The sequence below is a fragment of the Odocoileus virginianus genome, chromosome 21 (assembly GCF_023699985.2).
Source record: "Odocoileus virginianus isolate 20LAN1187 ecotype Illinois chromosome 21, Ovbor_1.2, whole genome shotgun sequence".
Taxonomy (NCBI): domain Eukaryota; kingdom Metazoa; phylum Chordata; class Mammalia; order Artiodactyla; family Cervidae; genus Odocoileus; species Odocoileus virginianus.
In genome coordinates this window covers 10,651,876-10,669,117 of record NC_069694.1, presented here as the reverse complement: position 1 = coordinate 10,669,117, position 17,242 = coordinate 10,651,876, and the positions used below count along the sequence as shown (strand labels likewise).

The 17,242-nt window shown below is 40.0% G+C and overlaps 1 pseudogene; it reads left to right on the top strand.

Moving 5' to 3' along the window:
- The first annotated feature begins 15,914 nt into the window (after positions 1 to 15,914).
- Positions 15,915 to 17,000, top strand: LOC110152182 (uncharacterized; annotated as a pseudogene).
- Positions 17,001 to 17,242: the final 242 nt, after the last annotated feature.

The following is a 17,242-nucleotide window of genomic DNA, read 5'->3' as shown; positions in this document are numbered from 1 at the left end:
TCAAATTTCTAATGCAAGCATGAATGCATCAGATTCAGAATTTCATGTAGCATTTATAGAATTCATATCTGTACATGCAATACTAAGTACAGAGGATAGAACAGACTAAGAGATATTTACTTCTCTAGAAGGAAATCCATCATAGAAACAGGTAGAGAATAAAAATGAAATTTCTAAACCTTTACAAGTTTCTATAGTCCCAAGTCTCTGATCTCTGAAGCCCTGGGACCCCTGGGATGAGTCAGAAATCAAGCTGCAAACATAATTACAGATCAATGGACTCGTTTTCCATGGAACTCTTACATGACCTGGTTCATTGTGGTGCACAATACATTTGCTGGATAGAAAGAAAGAAGGAAGGCAGAGGGAAGTCAAGGAAGGAGAATGGGAGTAACTGAAGAAGGGAGAAGGATGAAAATGGGAAGAAAGAGGAAAGGAAGGAAATGTACATACATAAATTGTTTGGATCAATCACTACAAAACATGCTTTTTATAAATAGTGATTTGTAAATGTAAGTTCATAAATAAAATTAGTTTAATATACAAGATATATGCTACCCTATGAAGAGGAAACATGTATATTATCTAGGGTGAAACAGATCACCAGCCCAGGTTGGGTGCATGAGACAAGTGCTCGGGCCTGGTGCACTGGGAAGACCCAGAGGGATCGGGTGGAGAGGGAGGTGGGAAGGGGGACCGGGATGGGGAATACATGTAAATCCATGGCTAATTCATTTCAATGTATGACAAAAACTACTGTAATGATGTAAAGTAATTAGCCTCCAACTAATAAAAATAAATGGAAAAAAAAAAGAAAGAAACAAATATAGATAAGACCATGACATAACATAAAGCAAATCATGAAAGAATGATTCTCTATCACTAGCACCACCATGGTCTACACTCTGCCTTTTAAGCACAGACTCTGGAGTAGGCTCTATGTTGTTACTAGTCTTTGAGTTTATAGGTTACCTACAATATTCACTAGAGTTCTGAGCTACAAATAATAGGTAAAATGTGTGTCCCACAGTTTCAATTCTTTGAGAAGACATTTAATTTGAAAAAACTCTCAAATTTAGGGAGAAATGAAGCAAACCCATATCTGAATTATTTGAAAAAAAGAGAATTATGTTTGTAGTCTCAAAATGGCAGAACTTTGCTACAAGGTGAAAATAAGGAAAGGAGTGCATTTCTTTTTCTGTAAAGGAGTGCATTTCTTTTTCTGTAAAGACAGCAAATATGTAAGCTTCACTGATTTCTAGTTTTCCTTTTATGAAAATAATAGTTCAATGCTGCTTCAAGGTTATATTATTTTAAAGATATACTGTATGTGCAGACAGAAAGTCTGTGAGGTTTTTCAAAACATGTGCGTAAAACAGAGCTGTTTAGTTTGACAGAGTTTTAGATACCAAGAGATTAAGTGAAAGGCTGAAAGGTAGTTGGATGGGCATGAATCTTGACGAGGTTCAGCACTGCTCTGTCTCAAGATGACAATAAACTTATTTCAGATTCCTCCCAAGATTTTTTAAGGGATGTCTTGGAACTTTACCATAAAAAGTCCTTTGGTTCAATACTTAAATTGGAATGGTAGATGGCTGTGCATTTTTAAATCACAAGTATTTTTATGTTGCTTCTATCATGTTCGACTCTTTGTGATCCTATGGACTGTAGCCTATCCTTGGGGCTCCTCTGTCCATGGGATTTTTCTGGCAAGAGTACTGAAGTGGGTTGCCATGCCCTTCACCAGGAGATCTTCCTGACCCAGGGATCGAACCCATGTATTTTACATCTCCAGGACTGGCATGGGGGTTCTTTACCACTAGCACCACCTGGGAAGCCCTACAAGTACTATGTTATGTAATTTATTACATTGATAAACAATTCAATATTCAAATTCTAGATTGCAAGCATGTTAAAATGTTGACTTCCATGTAATATGCTGATTCTTGTGTTCTGATGATACCCATTGGTATGCTTGTTGGTGAAAGTCAAATAGAAAATGTAAAAATATATCTAAACACGTTGTTGTTATTATTGTTCAGTCACTAAGTCATTTTTGAGACTTACTGAGTTGTTTTTCCGACTCTTTGTGACCCATGAATTGCAGCATGCCAGGTTTATCTGTCCATCATCATCTTCCTGAGTTTGCTCAAACTTATGCCCATTGAGTCAGTGATGTCATCCAATCATTTCATCCTCTGTTGCCTCTTCTCCTCATGACCTCAATTTTTCCCAGCATCAGTGTCTTTTCCAATTAGTTAGCTCTTTGCCTCAGGTGGCCAAAATATTGGAGCTTCAGTGTCAGCATTGGTCTTTCCAATGACTATTCGGGGTTGACTTCCTTTAGGATGGACTGGTTTGATCTCCTTGCTGTCCCAGTGACTCTTAAGTCTTCTCCAGCACCACTGTTCAAAAGCATCTATTCTTTGGCACTCAGCCTTCTTTCTGGTCCCACTCTCACATTCATATGTGACTACTGGAAAAACCATAGCTTTCACTATACGGACCTTTTCCAGCAAAGTCATGTCTTTGCTTTTTAAAACCCTAAGTTTATCATTGCTATCCTTCCAAAGAGTAAGTGTCTTTAAGTTTCATGGCTGCAGTCACCATCTGCATTGATTTTGGAGTCCAAGAAAATGAAATCTGATAGTGTATTTTCCCCCCTCTATTTGCCATGAAGAGATGGGACTGAATACTGTGATCTTAGTTTTTTGAATGTTGAGTTTTAAGCTAGCTTTTTCACTCTTTTTCACATTCATCAAGAGGCTCTTTAGTTCCTCTTCACTCTCTGCTATTAAAGTGGTATCATCTGCATATCTTAAGTTGTTGATAGTTCAGCAATCAATGGAATCCAGCAATCTTGATTCCAGCTTGTGATTCATCTAGCCTGGCATTTCACATGATGTAGTCTGGATATATGGCAAAATATACTCCAGCCAAAGTCTGAATGGAATTCAAAGAACAGAGATCTTTCTTTTTCTTTTCTCTAACTGCAGAGCCTCCCACTAGGCTAGGAAAAAATGATGAATCAATTATCTTTGGCTTAGAGAAAGAAATGAATGAAGAAAGGAAAGAATTTTAATTAATTTAAAGTATATCATGAATATATGAATAAACTGATTTCTAATTAACATTCAAAGGCATATATGTGCATGTGTACTCAGTCGCTCAGTGGTGTCTGACTCTTTGTGACCCCATGGACTGTAGCCCACCAGGCTCCTCTGTCCATGGGATTATCCAATATTCAAAACTGTGTAAAATCTGACTTCAGAGACATAGGACAACAGAATGCCCAGTAGTCACATCCCCAAATTTAATCTCTGTTATTTCCAGTCTGATTGCTAAAGACAGTACTACCTGACCAAGAATGTAGATTAAATGATCAATGTTACTTTATATACAAGGCTTAAGTTTGCAATACTAGCTAAAATTGGGGTAATAAAATTCCCCCATGAAAAGAAGGACTGGCCATGTTGGTCCATTTAGAGGTGGCTGGAGTGTATGCTATACTATGACTTTCCTTTTCTCCACCAGTTTTATATAGTTTTGCCAGTCTCATGAGGGTGTGATTTCCTAGTTTACCCAATATAGGCTCAGGTCTCTCATCTCTGAAGTCTGAGACTCCTAGAGTCAACTGTCATTAACTGAGAATCATAGATCAATGAACCCATGTCACCTTTCAAATCAAACATGATCTGGTTCATTGTGGTGTCTGGTAAAAATGTTGGAGGGAAAGAGAGAAGGAAGAAGAAAGAAACAGAAAGAAGTAGGATGGGAGAGAAGGAGGGGAATATACTTATATGAATCGTCAAATCAATTATTATAAAACAGACTTTTTATAAATATTGTGCTATATCTGGCAAAGAATTTAATTTGCTCTTTAAGGGGGTGTGCTATCCTATAAAGAGTTTAAGATTAATATTATGATATCTCCTCTCCCTACCTATGAGACCTTAAACAACTTAATGTCCCTAACACCAATATTCTCATGAATGTGATAAATGTTAAGCATATTCATTTCAAATGTTGTTGAAGTGATCAAAGGAACTCATCTATGTAAGATCAAGTGCACATCATAGACACTTTTCTTTCCATTTCTCCATCATATTTAGCATCAAGAACTTCTTATTTGACATCTGTAAATTGTCCACTTATGTTTATATGCAAGACAATCTGAGTCTCAAGTCTCTGAAGCCCAATTATAGGAGGATGAGAAAAGAGTATATTGGCTTGAAATGTAATTTAAGCTTTTAAACTACATTATAAATGGTAAAACAGCAGCAAAAATACACCCACTCTGACCACAGATATCTAATCATCCTTAAAGATAACAAGGTTTACCTGGGAGGTTTATCTGGTCCAATAAAGGCAATTTTGCTCTGACTAAACATAAGGAATTACATTCATTAGTAAGTAATCTGTGAAAAGAAAAACAATTTAAGCTTCCATTTCTGATTGCTGCAGCTATGCTATTCTTTCAGGCCTCCAACTCCATCTGCTTTAGAATATAGTCCTGTTTGCTGCCTGTTTATTTCCCAGTGAATGAAGGAGAAGGGGGTGACAGGGAATGAGATGGTTGGATGGCATCACCAACTCGATGGACATGAGTTTGAGCAAGCTCAAGGAGTTGGTGATGGACAGGGAAGCCTGGTATGCTGCAGTCCATGGGGTCACAGAGTCGGACACAACTGAGCGATTGAACTGACTAACTGAAGGAGGACGGTCTTTCCAATATACGATTTCTCAGGTAGTGCTAAGATCAAACATACTAATTCCTACTGCAGACTTCCATAGCTTCTTGTTAGTTTTCCCTGCCAATTCAGGGTAGTCATCATTTCTTACATAGTGGTGAGTGGTCTTAAGGAATATTCTCTCTATATTCACCACATAATCAGTTCTAATGAGATGGATGAAACTGGAGCCCATTATACAGAGTGAAGTAAGCCAGAAAGATAAAGACCAATACAGTATACTAACGCATATATATGGAATTTAGAAAGATGGTAACAATAACCCTATATGCAAAACAGAAAAAGAGACACAGATGTACAGAACAGACTTTTGGACTCTGTGGAAGAAGGCAAGGGTGGGGTGTTTCGAGAGAACAGCATCGAAACATGGAAACATGTATATTATCTACAGTGAAAGAGATCACCAGCCCAGGCTGGATGCATGAGACAAGTGCTCGGTCCTGGTGCACTGGGAAGACCCAGAGGGATCGGGTGGTGAGGGAGGTGGGAGGGGGGAATACATGTAAATGCATGGCTGATTCATGTCAATGTATGACAAAAACCACTACAACAATGTAAAGTAATTAGCCTCCAACTAATAAAAATAAATGAAAAAAAAGGAATGCTTTTTAAAAAATAAAAGTGCAAGGGAATTCCTTGATGGTCCAGTGGGAGGACTTGCAATCACTGCTGACACCTGGGTTCGATCTCCGGTTGGGGAACTAAAATTCCACAACCCATAAATAAGTAAATAAATAAAAGCACAGAAATTATATTTAGGAAAGGGGAGGATTCTTTAGCTAAATCTCACTCAGAGTAACTCTACTGTCTGTAAGTTCTTGGGACAATTTAAAGAAAATGAGCAGAAGATGAGGTTATAGGTGAATCTCAGACTTTAGAGTTGGAAACCAAAGTTGATAGCATAATGCATTGATCAGCCCCAGGACAATCTAACATTTAATCAGTCATATTGATGTGCACTTGAGATTATCAGTTTCATAAATTAAACAAATCAACAAAAAATTAAAAAGCCAAGATGACACAACACTAGGATCCCTCGATATGACCTTCTCTCACTGTGTCAAATCTTAGATTTTAATTCTTGCTTCACCATTCTAGCTTGTTCAAGCTAGGAGACTTTAGTCAAGTGACTTCAAGCTTATCTGAAAAATGTTGATGCATTTACTTACATTAACTTATAAGATTGTTGTAAAGATTAAACTAAATAAAACATGTAAAGTATTTAAATAAAAAGTCTTAAAGTGGACAGGTAAATTATAGTCAGAAGGTTTCTTGTTAAATATGATTAAAGTCATGTGGGATAACCATTTCCAAGATGATGGTATATCTACTATTCAGACTAGAGAATTTATGTTGAGAGTTGATATTCTTGGTCCAGTATATCATCACCAATCATAGCTAGTGTTTGACAGGCTTTTCTAAGTCCTTTTTCTGTTCCATGGCAGAAGAACTAACCCATACTGATTTCTTCAGACAGAATGCTATGTGTAAAATTATGTTTTCCCAAAATTTGTATTGAAGTCCTAGCCCTCAGCACCTCAGAATGTGACCTTATTTAGAAAAAAGATCACTGCACACATAATTAGTAAAGTTGAGGTAATGCTGAGAGTGGGACCCCAATTCAGTATGACTCATTTCTTATGAAGGAGGAAATTTGGACACCGACAAGCCCGTGGGAGAACACCATCTGAAGAGGAAAGAAATTGTGGTGATGTCTCAGAGACGAAGGAATATCAAAGACTTTTGAGATCCAGACATTCACCAGAAACTAGGAGAAAGGCACAGAAAAGATTCTCCTCCAAAGCCATAAAAAGAAACAAACCCTGCCAACACCTTGATCCTGGAATTTAGCTTCCAGAACTGTGAGACAGTTGTCTCACAATTTTAAACCACCAGGTTTGTGTCCCTTTGTTATAGCAGTTCTAGCAAATCAATGTACAGGGTAAGACTTCCATCTTAATTACAAGCAGCTTGTGTCGGCCCAGCATTATTCTACTGTTTAAAATAAATGGCATATATATGTTCTGATTCATTTTTAAAATCTTTTAGACATTTTTTAAAGCTTTTAGATATTGTAGGTATCAGTTAGGGTTTCAGTAAAAAAAAAAAAAAAGTCAGCAGCCTCAGGTAAGAATTTTTAATGAAGAAACTATCTATGGAGGTACATATGTGTAAAACTAAAGGAATCCACAAGGTGTTGAGACTTTCAAGAAGAATCAACAAGAAGTTAAGCAAGAAGTTAATATTGTTCCCCATGACCTGAAGGAAAAAGGGGCAAATATGTAATTCATTAGGCTTAATTTAGAAATGCAACCATGAAATAAAGGCTTTCAGGCAGAAACCACCACTTAGGGGGCACAACACAACGTGAACCGCATTTAAACAGAGAAAATTGTAGGGAAAAAAAAATACTCTGATCTATAGGAGCCCCTCATTAGGTGATGCCAACCAGAAACCGGAAGCAAAGAGGTCCAGGTGATATGGTCCAGAGAGGTCTTCCAGGCACAGAGCAAGACAAAGAAGAGCAGAGAAGGGACCTGAGGGCAAAGGGAGACTAATGGGAACCAGAATCCATTATGGTTCTTTTGACCATGAATAACAAATTACCTGGCTAAAAGTGGCTTAAGCAAAATATAACTATTTTTTTTTAAGCCCAGTGACAGTAATTTTAGACTTGGTTCAGCTTTCAATGACATTAGAGCACTAAACTTTAAGAGTGTCTCAATTTTCTTACAAGGTGAAAACAGATTTCTGCATTTCCAAGCATCACATAATTATACAAGTAAGTTCAAAGCCAAGAAGAAGAGGTCAGAGAGCTCTCTCTTTTTTTTCTCTCTCTTTTGCTAATATGGTTATTTTTCCTGGAAGGCATTCCCTTATTTATTATTGGCTAGATATAGGTCACATGGTTACCACTAAAGCATTAAGTGGTGAAAAGAACTGGAATCATTATGACTGCTTTAATTATTTATCTCATGGGTCAGGTGCTGCCTTCCTTTATGAAGAGGCTGTCTATATGATAACATCAAAAGTGAGGGGGAAAAAAAACTGAAGAAAGCGAAACAAGTAAAGGCAACCATTGTGTTCCCTTTTTCCAAGTAAGTCCTCAGGATCAAAGTCTCAGTGTCCCCTCTCAGGACTTGACAACACCTCCCAATTCTCCTTCTCTTCCTGCAGTTCTGATGCTGTTTAGGCGGAACTCTAATTTTCATCATGATTGAAAAGTCAGCAATAGCCATTCTAGTCTTTGTCACCACTAACCTTAGGAATCACATAGCTTCTCGTTGCCTTTCTCTGCCTGGTTTTGCTCATTGCTAATGGAGACATGGTGCTACAAATGCAAGTCCATGGGCCCGACGCACAGTGAGACCAAACAATACCAAAACTTCTGAGTCTGGAACAGAGAAAGGTCTGTTGCAGGGCCATGCACGGACACTCGTGGCTCATGCCTTAAATACACCAAACTCCCTGAAAGCTTTCAGCAAGACCCTTTTATAGAAAAGCTGGGTGAGAGGTATAGTTGTTGCAAACTTCTTGGTGTCAGACACTTTGTCCCTGAGGTCAGTGACATAGTCAGGTCACACTCCCATAAACCTCCACCAAAACAAATTTTCTTTTCTTACAAGAGAGAGCAAGGTCCCAAATCTCACATTTGATCCCTGAGTTCCAGGTCCTGGCTGAGAAGAGAGTCCCTGTGTAAGCTAGCTATCCAGCCAGGGAATGTTGGTCCAGCACCTGCCTAGTTTCTCCCACCAGTGCCCAGGCCTGGCTGAGGAGGCAGATCTCAGCTGGTAGCGGCTTCGAGGCCAGGTCCCCAGACCCTGCCCAGCCATCGTCACTAAGGGAGCAGGGCACCTAGGACCCAGCCCGCCCTCAGGCTTTTCATTTAACCTGGAGCAATTCATTTGTGTAAGATCACTGGAACTGCGTGTTGTAGTAAATACCAATCAGGTTCATTCCCAGCTTACAGCAATTGCGCTTCTGGTTGGACCCGAAGCACTGATGTGCAACGTGTTCACAACTTAACCCTGACCTCAGGCCACCTTCTAGGAGGAGACAACTGATTTCAGCTGAACCAACTTTTGAAATTAGAACGGAGAGACTGGAGCTGGCTGAAGATATTACCTTAAAGGCAGCGTCCGTATACTCCAGTTGCTGAGGCCTCCACAGACCGCAGCCCACGTGGAGGTGGTGTTGGGGCAGATTTACTGCTGCTTTAGGCCTGGCCAGTCGGCAGCCACAGCGAGGGGTCTGGAACTCTGTGGGACTCAACCCTCAGCCTGTCAGCCGGCCTCCCCGCTCACTGACATCCCGGAGGCCACAGGGTCTGGAAGGCCCCACGGAGAAGGCTGTGATCTGTCTCCTCCTGCACTCTCTGCCGCGAGGACCACGGGCCTGCGGACTGCTGGCCCGCCAGGCCTCTCACCCCTGCTCTCAGGGTCTCAAGCTGACCGTCACGCGCCAATGTCTGTGTGCCTGCCCCGCCCCTATTACAATGGTTTGGCTGCAAAATATCATTGGCACTTTCGTCATTGTCATTGTGGATATGCAAACAAGCTGGGAAATCTCAAATTCAGGCAAATTTTTATAGTAAGAGATTTAGTTCAAAAACTATTTCAAAAAAGTCAATGTTAGTGATAATGTAAAAGTAGTGCCCATATAAGATTCTAATCACACTTCCTATTGACTTCCAGTGTGAACTTCTTTTAAGAAGTCCCATAAGATCTCTGGGCCTGCTTGCTCATCTACTAGATGAAAGTATTAGGTTAGAATGCTGACTTTAAAATTACACCATAAAATATCTATGAGCAGTTTGTGATGCTGGTGACATCCTAGTCTTTAAGATCTATAAGTAACATCAACTAACATTGGTTTAAGCTTTTCAGCTTACTGAATGCTTTTGCATATGGAGAGGCAGAGTTGTTGACTGTTTGCCAATACTTTCAAAGGTTGAACTTAACATATCTGCTTTGAGATTTCCCCCTCTTCTACTGATGAACATTAATATACTAATATTGTGTCCCATAAAGTACAAGCTAGCCTAAATGGATTAGGTTTATTTTCATATAATGAGTCAATCCCCTGACACCAGTTGTTTGCCAGCTTGTGCAGGTGGAGATCATGTTGGGTACTCAAAAAACAAGAGAGATTCCTGTCTTCAAAAAATCTTATACAGTGACTATCATTCTCTCACTCTTCCTGGCAAATTCACAGGGGTTAAATATAAGTCTTTGATTTAATGACAATGTCACATTATTTTCATATTATAGGAAGGTTTGCCTTAGAACAGTCTAAATAACCTAGGCAAGTTCAAAATAGTCTCATTTCCATGTTCCTAAGATTTTCTGAGTATATACACCTCCATTTCTGCAGAGCATATAATACTTTTAAGCTGTTAAGTTACCAGACTCCCAAAATAACGTAAGATAGATATTTCCTTCTTAGAACAGTCCTTTAGATGATCAAACAATACTTAACATCTCTGGTAAAATGACAATCGATCCCTTATTTTCACACGAAGCATACTAATTTAAAGAAGCATGGTATGTCACGGCAGTGTTTTCTCATTAGAAAGCTACTTCAAAAATAAGGATAAAGACAGTTTTAAACATCATTTTGTATTTACATTAGACATCTGAGGCTTCATAATTTTTCACAATAAGCTCATAAAGATATGTATTAGCAGAGTATGCAATAAAGAGAGTATTATGAGTCCGGAGAAGCATGTGTCTGTGAGACTCCAGAAACATGCATTAAACAGTATGAACAATATAGCCTATGTAATCTTCATCTGGTTAACAATTTAAAATACTAAAATCTGTGCAATATTTTATTAGAAGAAGGACTAAACTTTCACCATTATTTGGATTCATCTTACTCATACCTGGGACCTGCTACTAGACAAAGACTCCTAACACTCAACAAATTCTAAGGGTTCAAAGGTTACCTGACAGGAGCCAGGATCAAAAGTCAGACTTCTCTTTGGGTGGGGCTAAATTCCCCACTACATTGTTCATTTATGTCTAGAGTTGACTCCTTCTAATCAATTCTTTATACCCCAAAGCCACAGTGACATGCCCCTCATATTTTCCTGTTGCTCTCACAATAAAATAGTAACAAAAGTTGTGTTCCCATTTCCCCAGTCTCATTTTAAGTCATAGACCACTCCACTTTCCCTATGATGTCTTGCAATCCTTCTATAATCCTTTCATCACAAGACCATCTCAAGGGCTGAAACTTCGGCATAAACTGCTCTTCTTCCTGCTCCTATTTGCCAGTAACTAGCGCTGACACCTCTTATTTCTTAGCCATCACTCATTATATAATTAATATTTTCTTTCCAACAAGATTTTGCCCTGCATCCAAGAAGAATTATGTTGATTTTTTTCTCCTCAGTATATCCTAGCATTTAGTATAGTTTATTATATAATAAAGATGAGTGTTTGCTTTAACCAAGGTCATTATACTCAAATTGATTCACCTCAATCTTAGGAGTGTGACATAGTGAATAAACTCATTCTCCTCATCACATGATCAGCATATATTTGTGGGGCACTTAGGCTCAGATGGTAAAGCATCTGCCTGCAATGCGGGAGACCCAGGTTCAATCCCTGGCTCGGGAAGATCTCCTGGAGAAGGAAATGGCAACCCACTCCAGTACTCTTGCCTGGAAAATCCCATGGACGGAAGAGCCTGGTAGGCTACAGTCCATGGGGTCGCAAAGAGTCAGACACAACTGAGCAACTTCACTTTCACTTAAGTGCAAAACTATGTATAACTGGAATTCATGGTATACAAAACAGTGCCAACAGGAGAAGATATGTGGAGCCATTATGTTATGTAGCTGGAGGTAACAAAGAAGTGGGCTCCATTCCCAATCTGGTTGATAGCAACCTTTCCCTATTTCGAAGAACTGTAACTATAAACAGCCTGAGAAGTTCACTCAAAGACCTAGAAATGAACTAATATTATTATCTTTAACTCTGATTTGACTTTGCTTTCTGTTCAGGATCACAGAATTAGTGAGAAAAAAAATTGACAACAAAATTACCAACATAAATTCACATGAGACGAGTAATGAGTCTTGCTGATCACAACATTCTCTCATTATTTGTTCACATACACCCTTGTGTGTCATCTCAGAACACACGTGCAGAGATGGAGAAAACAGAGTCTGCTTCTGCATTCGCTTCTTTCTTTCCAACACAGATGTTTGGCAGCACTCATGAGATGGCATTGTGCTAATGCTGAGCCACGTTTATGCTTGTGTTTATCTTCAAATATATCTAACTGGTTTGAAGCCATAAATTTTTTTAGCTATAATTACAATTATGCCCTGGGTGACATTGTAGATGGCTTATTGTGTTTCTAAAAAGGTAGGAAAGTCTGCTTCTGGGAATTAGTGAGTGAATGTAATGATTCTAGAAGCAACAATATGTATCATAATGAACCCAAATCAATATTTTTATGGTGGAAGTTGATGCATTTGTTGCTGCTTTCTTTTCTAAGTTAAAAAAAAAACAGAATTGGAGTAAACAGCTAACATTTTCACAAAAAGCTGGAAATTTTAAATACATGGGTTATTTCCAAAGATAATAAAAATATAGAATATGAAAAACAATACAATGAATTCTTCACTTATAGAAAACAGGTTCAATTGTTCAGATACTCAAGCATCTAAAACACAACTTCAATCTATAACTTAACTCCCTACTTACCTTTTTTCTTTTAATTATGTAAATTTTAAGTGTACAGCATTATAATTTGACAACTGTGTATGCTACAAAATGATCACTGCTATAAGTCTGGTTATCATTCATCACCATACAGTTGATCTCCTTCATGCCTTTTACCTACCCCCAACCCACTTTCTCTCTGGTAAACACTACTCCATTTCCAGTATCTATGAATTTGCTTTGCTTTATTATATTCTACATATGAGTGAAATGATATGACATTTTTCTCAGTATGACTTATTTCTCAGTTAACATAATACCTTCAGTGTTCATTCGTGTTGCTACAAATGACAGGACTTCATTCTTTTTTATAACTGAGCAATATTCCTATATATATATATAGATAGATAGATACACATATATGTATGTGTGTGTATTTTCCTTACCCATTCTTCCATCAAAGGACCCTTAGGTTGTTCGCATATCTTGACTATTGTACTCAATGTTGCAATGAACATAACAGTTCATATATCTTTCAAATTAGTGTTTTCATGCTTGTCACATAAATATCCAGAAGTGAAATAGTTGGACCATATCTTTAGTTCTATCTTTAATTTTTTGAGGATTGTTTATACTGTTTTTCATAATGGTTGTGAGAAACTTGAGGAAAGTGTTGAACTTTATACTTCTGTTTTTGTCCTACAGGAAAAGGGAGGGATTGTATTGTAATAAGGGCTGCACTAGGCCATTAGCATGAGATCCTAAGCATAGTGGTTACAGAACTTCCTCCAAGCAGTCAGCCAGGCAATGGTGCTGGCTGCAGAGAGGGAGATGAAAGGTGGATTGCAGTCTTCTCGCCTGGGCCCTGCATGCCCTCCACCCTTGGGCCTACGGGTGAGCTGGAGAAGGCCAGGGCAGGGACAGGCTGAGGGCTGTGTCCTGCAGGGCTCTAGAACCCACTCCACGGCAACCAGTCAGCCTGGTCCAGGCCTTGAAGCAGCAGTAAACCTCTCCCCCATCTTTGCCTCCACAACCTAATGGCCACAGCGGTCTCCATGAGCTGTGGTCCACAGGATCGGGCCTGTTTGGGGCCTCAGGAGCCTGAGGACTGGTGGGAACTAGATGCCTTGCTCCTCCAGTGATGACAGCTGGGCAGGGTCTGGGGATCCGGCCACGGGGGCATCACCAGCGGAGATATGCCTCTTCAGCCCTGCCTATGCACCAGTGGGAGGACCCGGACTGTGTGCTCCGTGAGACTCCCGGGCAGTGTTAACGGGCTGGAGTAGAGACTGCCTTTTCTTAGCCAGGGCCTGACCTCAGAGAGTGAAAGTTAAGACTGAGGACCTTGCCATTTCTTGTCAGGATGGAGAATAACATTTGTTTTGGTGGAGGTTTACAGGACTAGCATGACCTGACTGTGAGCTCACTTCAAGCACAAAGGATCTGACCCCAAGAAGTTTGCAACAACTAACCACATTCCTCCCTCAACTTTCCTATAAAAGGATTTTGCTGAAAGTTTTCAGAGAGTTCAGGGTTTTTAAGCCATGAGCCACCTATCTCCTTGCAAACCTTTTTCTGCTCCAGACTCTGATGTTTGGCCTCACTGTGCCTTGGGCACAAGAACTTGAGCTTAGTAACAATCTCATTGTGGTTTTGTTTTGCATTTCCCTAATAACTGGTGATGCTGAACATTTTTTCATGCCTATTGACTATCTACTTGTCTTTTTTTTTGAAAAATGTCTATTCAGATATTCTGTCAATTTTAAAACCAAACTTCCTACTTTAAGTTTCTGAATGCCTTATATATTTCAAATGTCTCTCAAGGAGGAATGAAAACAAAAATAAACTGGAGATAAAAATAGTAAAATATAGGTATACAAAAACATTGGAGGTAAACTGGGCTTAAGTAGGTACACTTTCAGAATGGCTGAAATTTTTGCCTTTAATACTAAATGACACTAATATGTCACATTATAAACGACATGATAATATGTCACATTATTATGTGCCATGCACCGATCAGGTGCTTAAGAATTTTCTATTTCCTTATTTTGTGGAATAAGGAACTAAGCATCAAAAATGTCAAGTAAGGTGTCCAAATACCCAAAGCTATTAATAAATGAAATTGCAAAATAAAAAAAAAAAAAGATTCATTCCAGCATTTTAAAATAGAAATCTGCCTTAATTATAAGGAAACTGCTCTGTGTGTGAAGTCGCTTCGGTGGTGTCTGACTCTTTGCAATTCTATGGACTATAACCCACCTTGCTCTTCTGTCCAAGGGATTCTCCAGGCAAGAATACTGGAGTGGGTTGCCATGTCCTTTTCCAGGAGATCCTCCTGACCCAGGAATCAAATCCACATCTCTTTACATATCCGGCATTAGCAGGCAGGTTCTTTATGACCAGTGCCACGGGGGAAGCATAAGAAACTGCCCTACCCTCGTGTCATAGCAGTGTAAAATCTCAGGGTCCAGCACTGTACCTGCCATATTACACGCGCACAGCATTCACATTGTTGAAGAATTAAAATGAAGAAAATGAAAAAATAATAGAACAAACATGGAGGGAGCATTCATGTCCTTGTTGGTAGCATAGAATCATCATTAAAATCCTTAAAATCAATATCCCTATTAAGCTTTTCCCTTCATTATTCTGTATCTAACTGATATTATTTTGGAAAATCTTAACCAAACTTCATAGAAATATATCCAAATGAAAATGAAAAACAAGAGTATGTTTAGATAAATGCATGTCATTCACCATGAAGTTTTGTGGCATTATTTAGACAACTTGCCGCTGCCTTTTTTTCCTTTTAACTTCCTGACTTTAATTATATTAGAGGAACTGAATCCTGGACATCTGAGTTTTTTCCTCTGGTTTTCTAGATTTTATATTTTCCAATTTATATATTAATATCACTAGTTATTCTGTATGTATCTTTTTAAAAGTGAAGTCATCCAAGGAAGAAAAGGTCTAATATTTGCAGTTGAATGTGAAGAAATTTCATTGTTTATTTTTTCATACAAAATAGAATTGTGTTTAGTTGTAGAAGTGGACCTGTGTGTTTCTCTATTTCTCTCTCTCCACTGGTTTTTTCATGAAGTCATGTTTAAAGTCTAAAATTAGAGACACAACAATTTCTGAACAGAAGAAAAAGGCCTCCTCCAGGACATTACGAGTCACAGTTCACTTGTTCACGCCTTTCTCTGTCCCACTAAAACTTTCTGTACTCACCCTATTCAGAGGTCGTGGCCATCTGATTCATGTGAAAGCATGCACTAAGTTGTAGATTAATGACGTCATTTATAATTTAAATTATTTCATGGGTGCCTTAACCTTTGCCTTTTAATTCATGGATATCTTCACCCGAAGAAGTGGCTATGTGACATCTCCGAAGAGACTGGAGTCACAGGGGAAAAGTCCGAAAATAGAACAGCAGGTCAGGGAAGAGGTTAAGTTAGATGAACTTGGCAGAAACGCTTAGGCCATGGTGGTGGTTGTAGCCGCGCAGAGCCCGGCCGCCCAGGCATCCAAAGTACTGGGCAGTCGTGCCGGCCCGCAGCCGGGCCCTGCGGGTCATGGTGCCGGGCCAGCACGGCGCAGCACGGAGGAGGTGTTCGCTGGGTGCGGGTGCGGAGCTGGGAGGGCGCCTCAGGCGCGGGAGCAACCGCGCCTCATGCACCTGAGCCCGGAAAAGAAGGTGCTGCGGGGAAACTGAAGTAGTAGGAGGTCAGACTGCCAGAGACCGAAAGCAAGCTGGAATGAGTGAGCTGAAACAAGTGGCAGATTTGGGAGAAGAAAACCAGGAACTGCTAGAAAAATGAGCTTTTACAAGAGAAAACTCCTGGCCTCGTTTGTAGTTGAGAACCAGAAGTTAAGACAGCTCCTGGGGATGGATGACTAAAGAGGAAGCAGAGACAGGGGGAATGGAGCCGGGCCGGTGGCCGCCTCTTGTGAGTCCACAGCAGCTGCAGAACCAGTCATCACCCCTCCAGAACATTCCCCATGGATTCTCGCGGTGTTGACTCTTCAGACTCTGAGTCTGATATCCTGTTTGACACTTTCTTCAACTTGGACCCGGTCATGTTCCTCAGATGTCCTTCCCCGGAGTCTGCCAGACTGGAGTGGCTCCCAGAAGCGGACTCAGAAGGACCCAACTCCTGACCGACCTCCTGTTGTCCATCCCCGAGGATGTCATCAGCCAAGCTGGAAGCCATTACTGAACTGATTCGCTTTGACCAGGTATGTACAAAGGACCTAGTCTTAGAGATACCCTCTGAGATAGAGAGCCAAGTCAGTGTGGTAGTGAAGATTGAGGAAGCACCTTTCACCTCAGAAAAAGATCACCCTGAATTCACCGTTTCAGTGAAGGAAGAACTTGTAGAAGATGACTTCATTGCGGGGCTGGATATCTCAGATCCGCTTCCAGTCATCCACTGCCTGAAGCCGTCTTCCTGCCTGCCGATGCTTGTGGTGACTGTAGCTATGAGGGTTCCCCTTCTCCCTTGAGTGACAGGTCCTCTCTGCCCATTCTTGGGAGGGCCCTTTTGCCAGTGAAACTCTCCCTGGCTGATGAGTGTCTAAAGAGTGATCCAATATGGATGTTCTTTTCCTGACTGTTACACAGCCTGAGGACAGCCCAGAGGCCTGTGCTTCATCCAAAATGCCAGAGCAGAGGGTGTGTGGTCCTACACAATTCCTCAGAAGTATTGGTTCAAAACTCATAGGTCACCCCACGTATTGTCTTTTAATATTCAGAGGTCCAGGGTATGCAGATACATTACTATAATCAGAATTACAGCTTCTGAGGGTGTA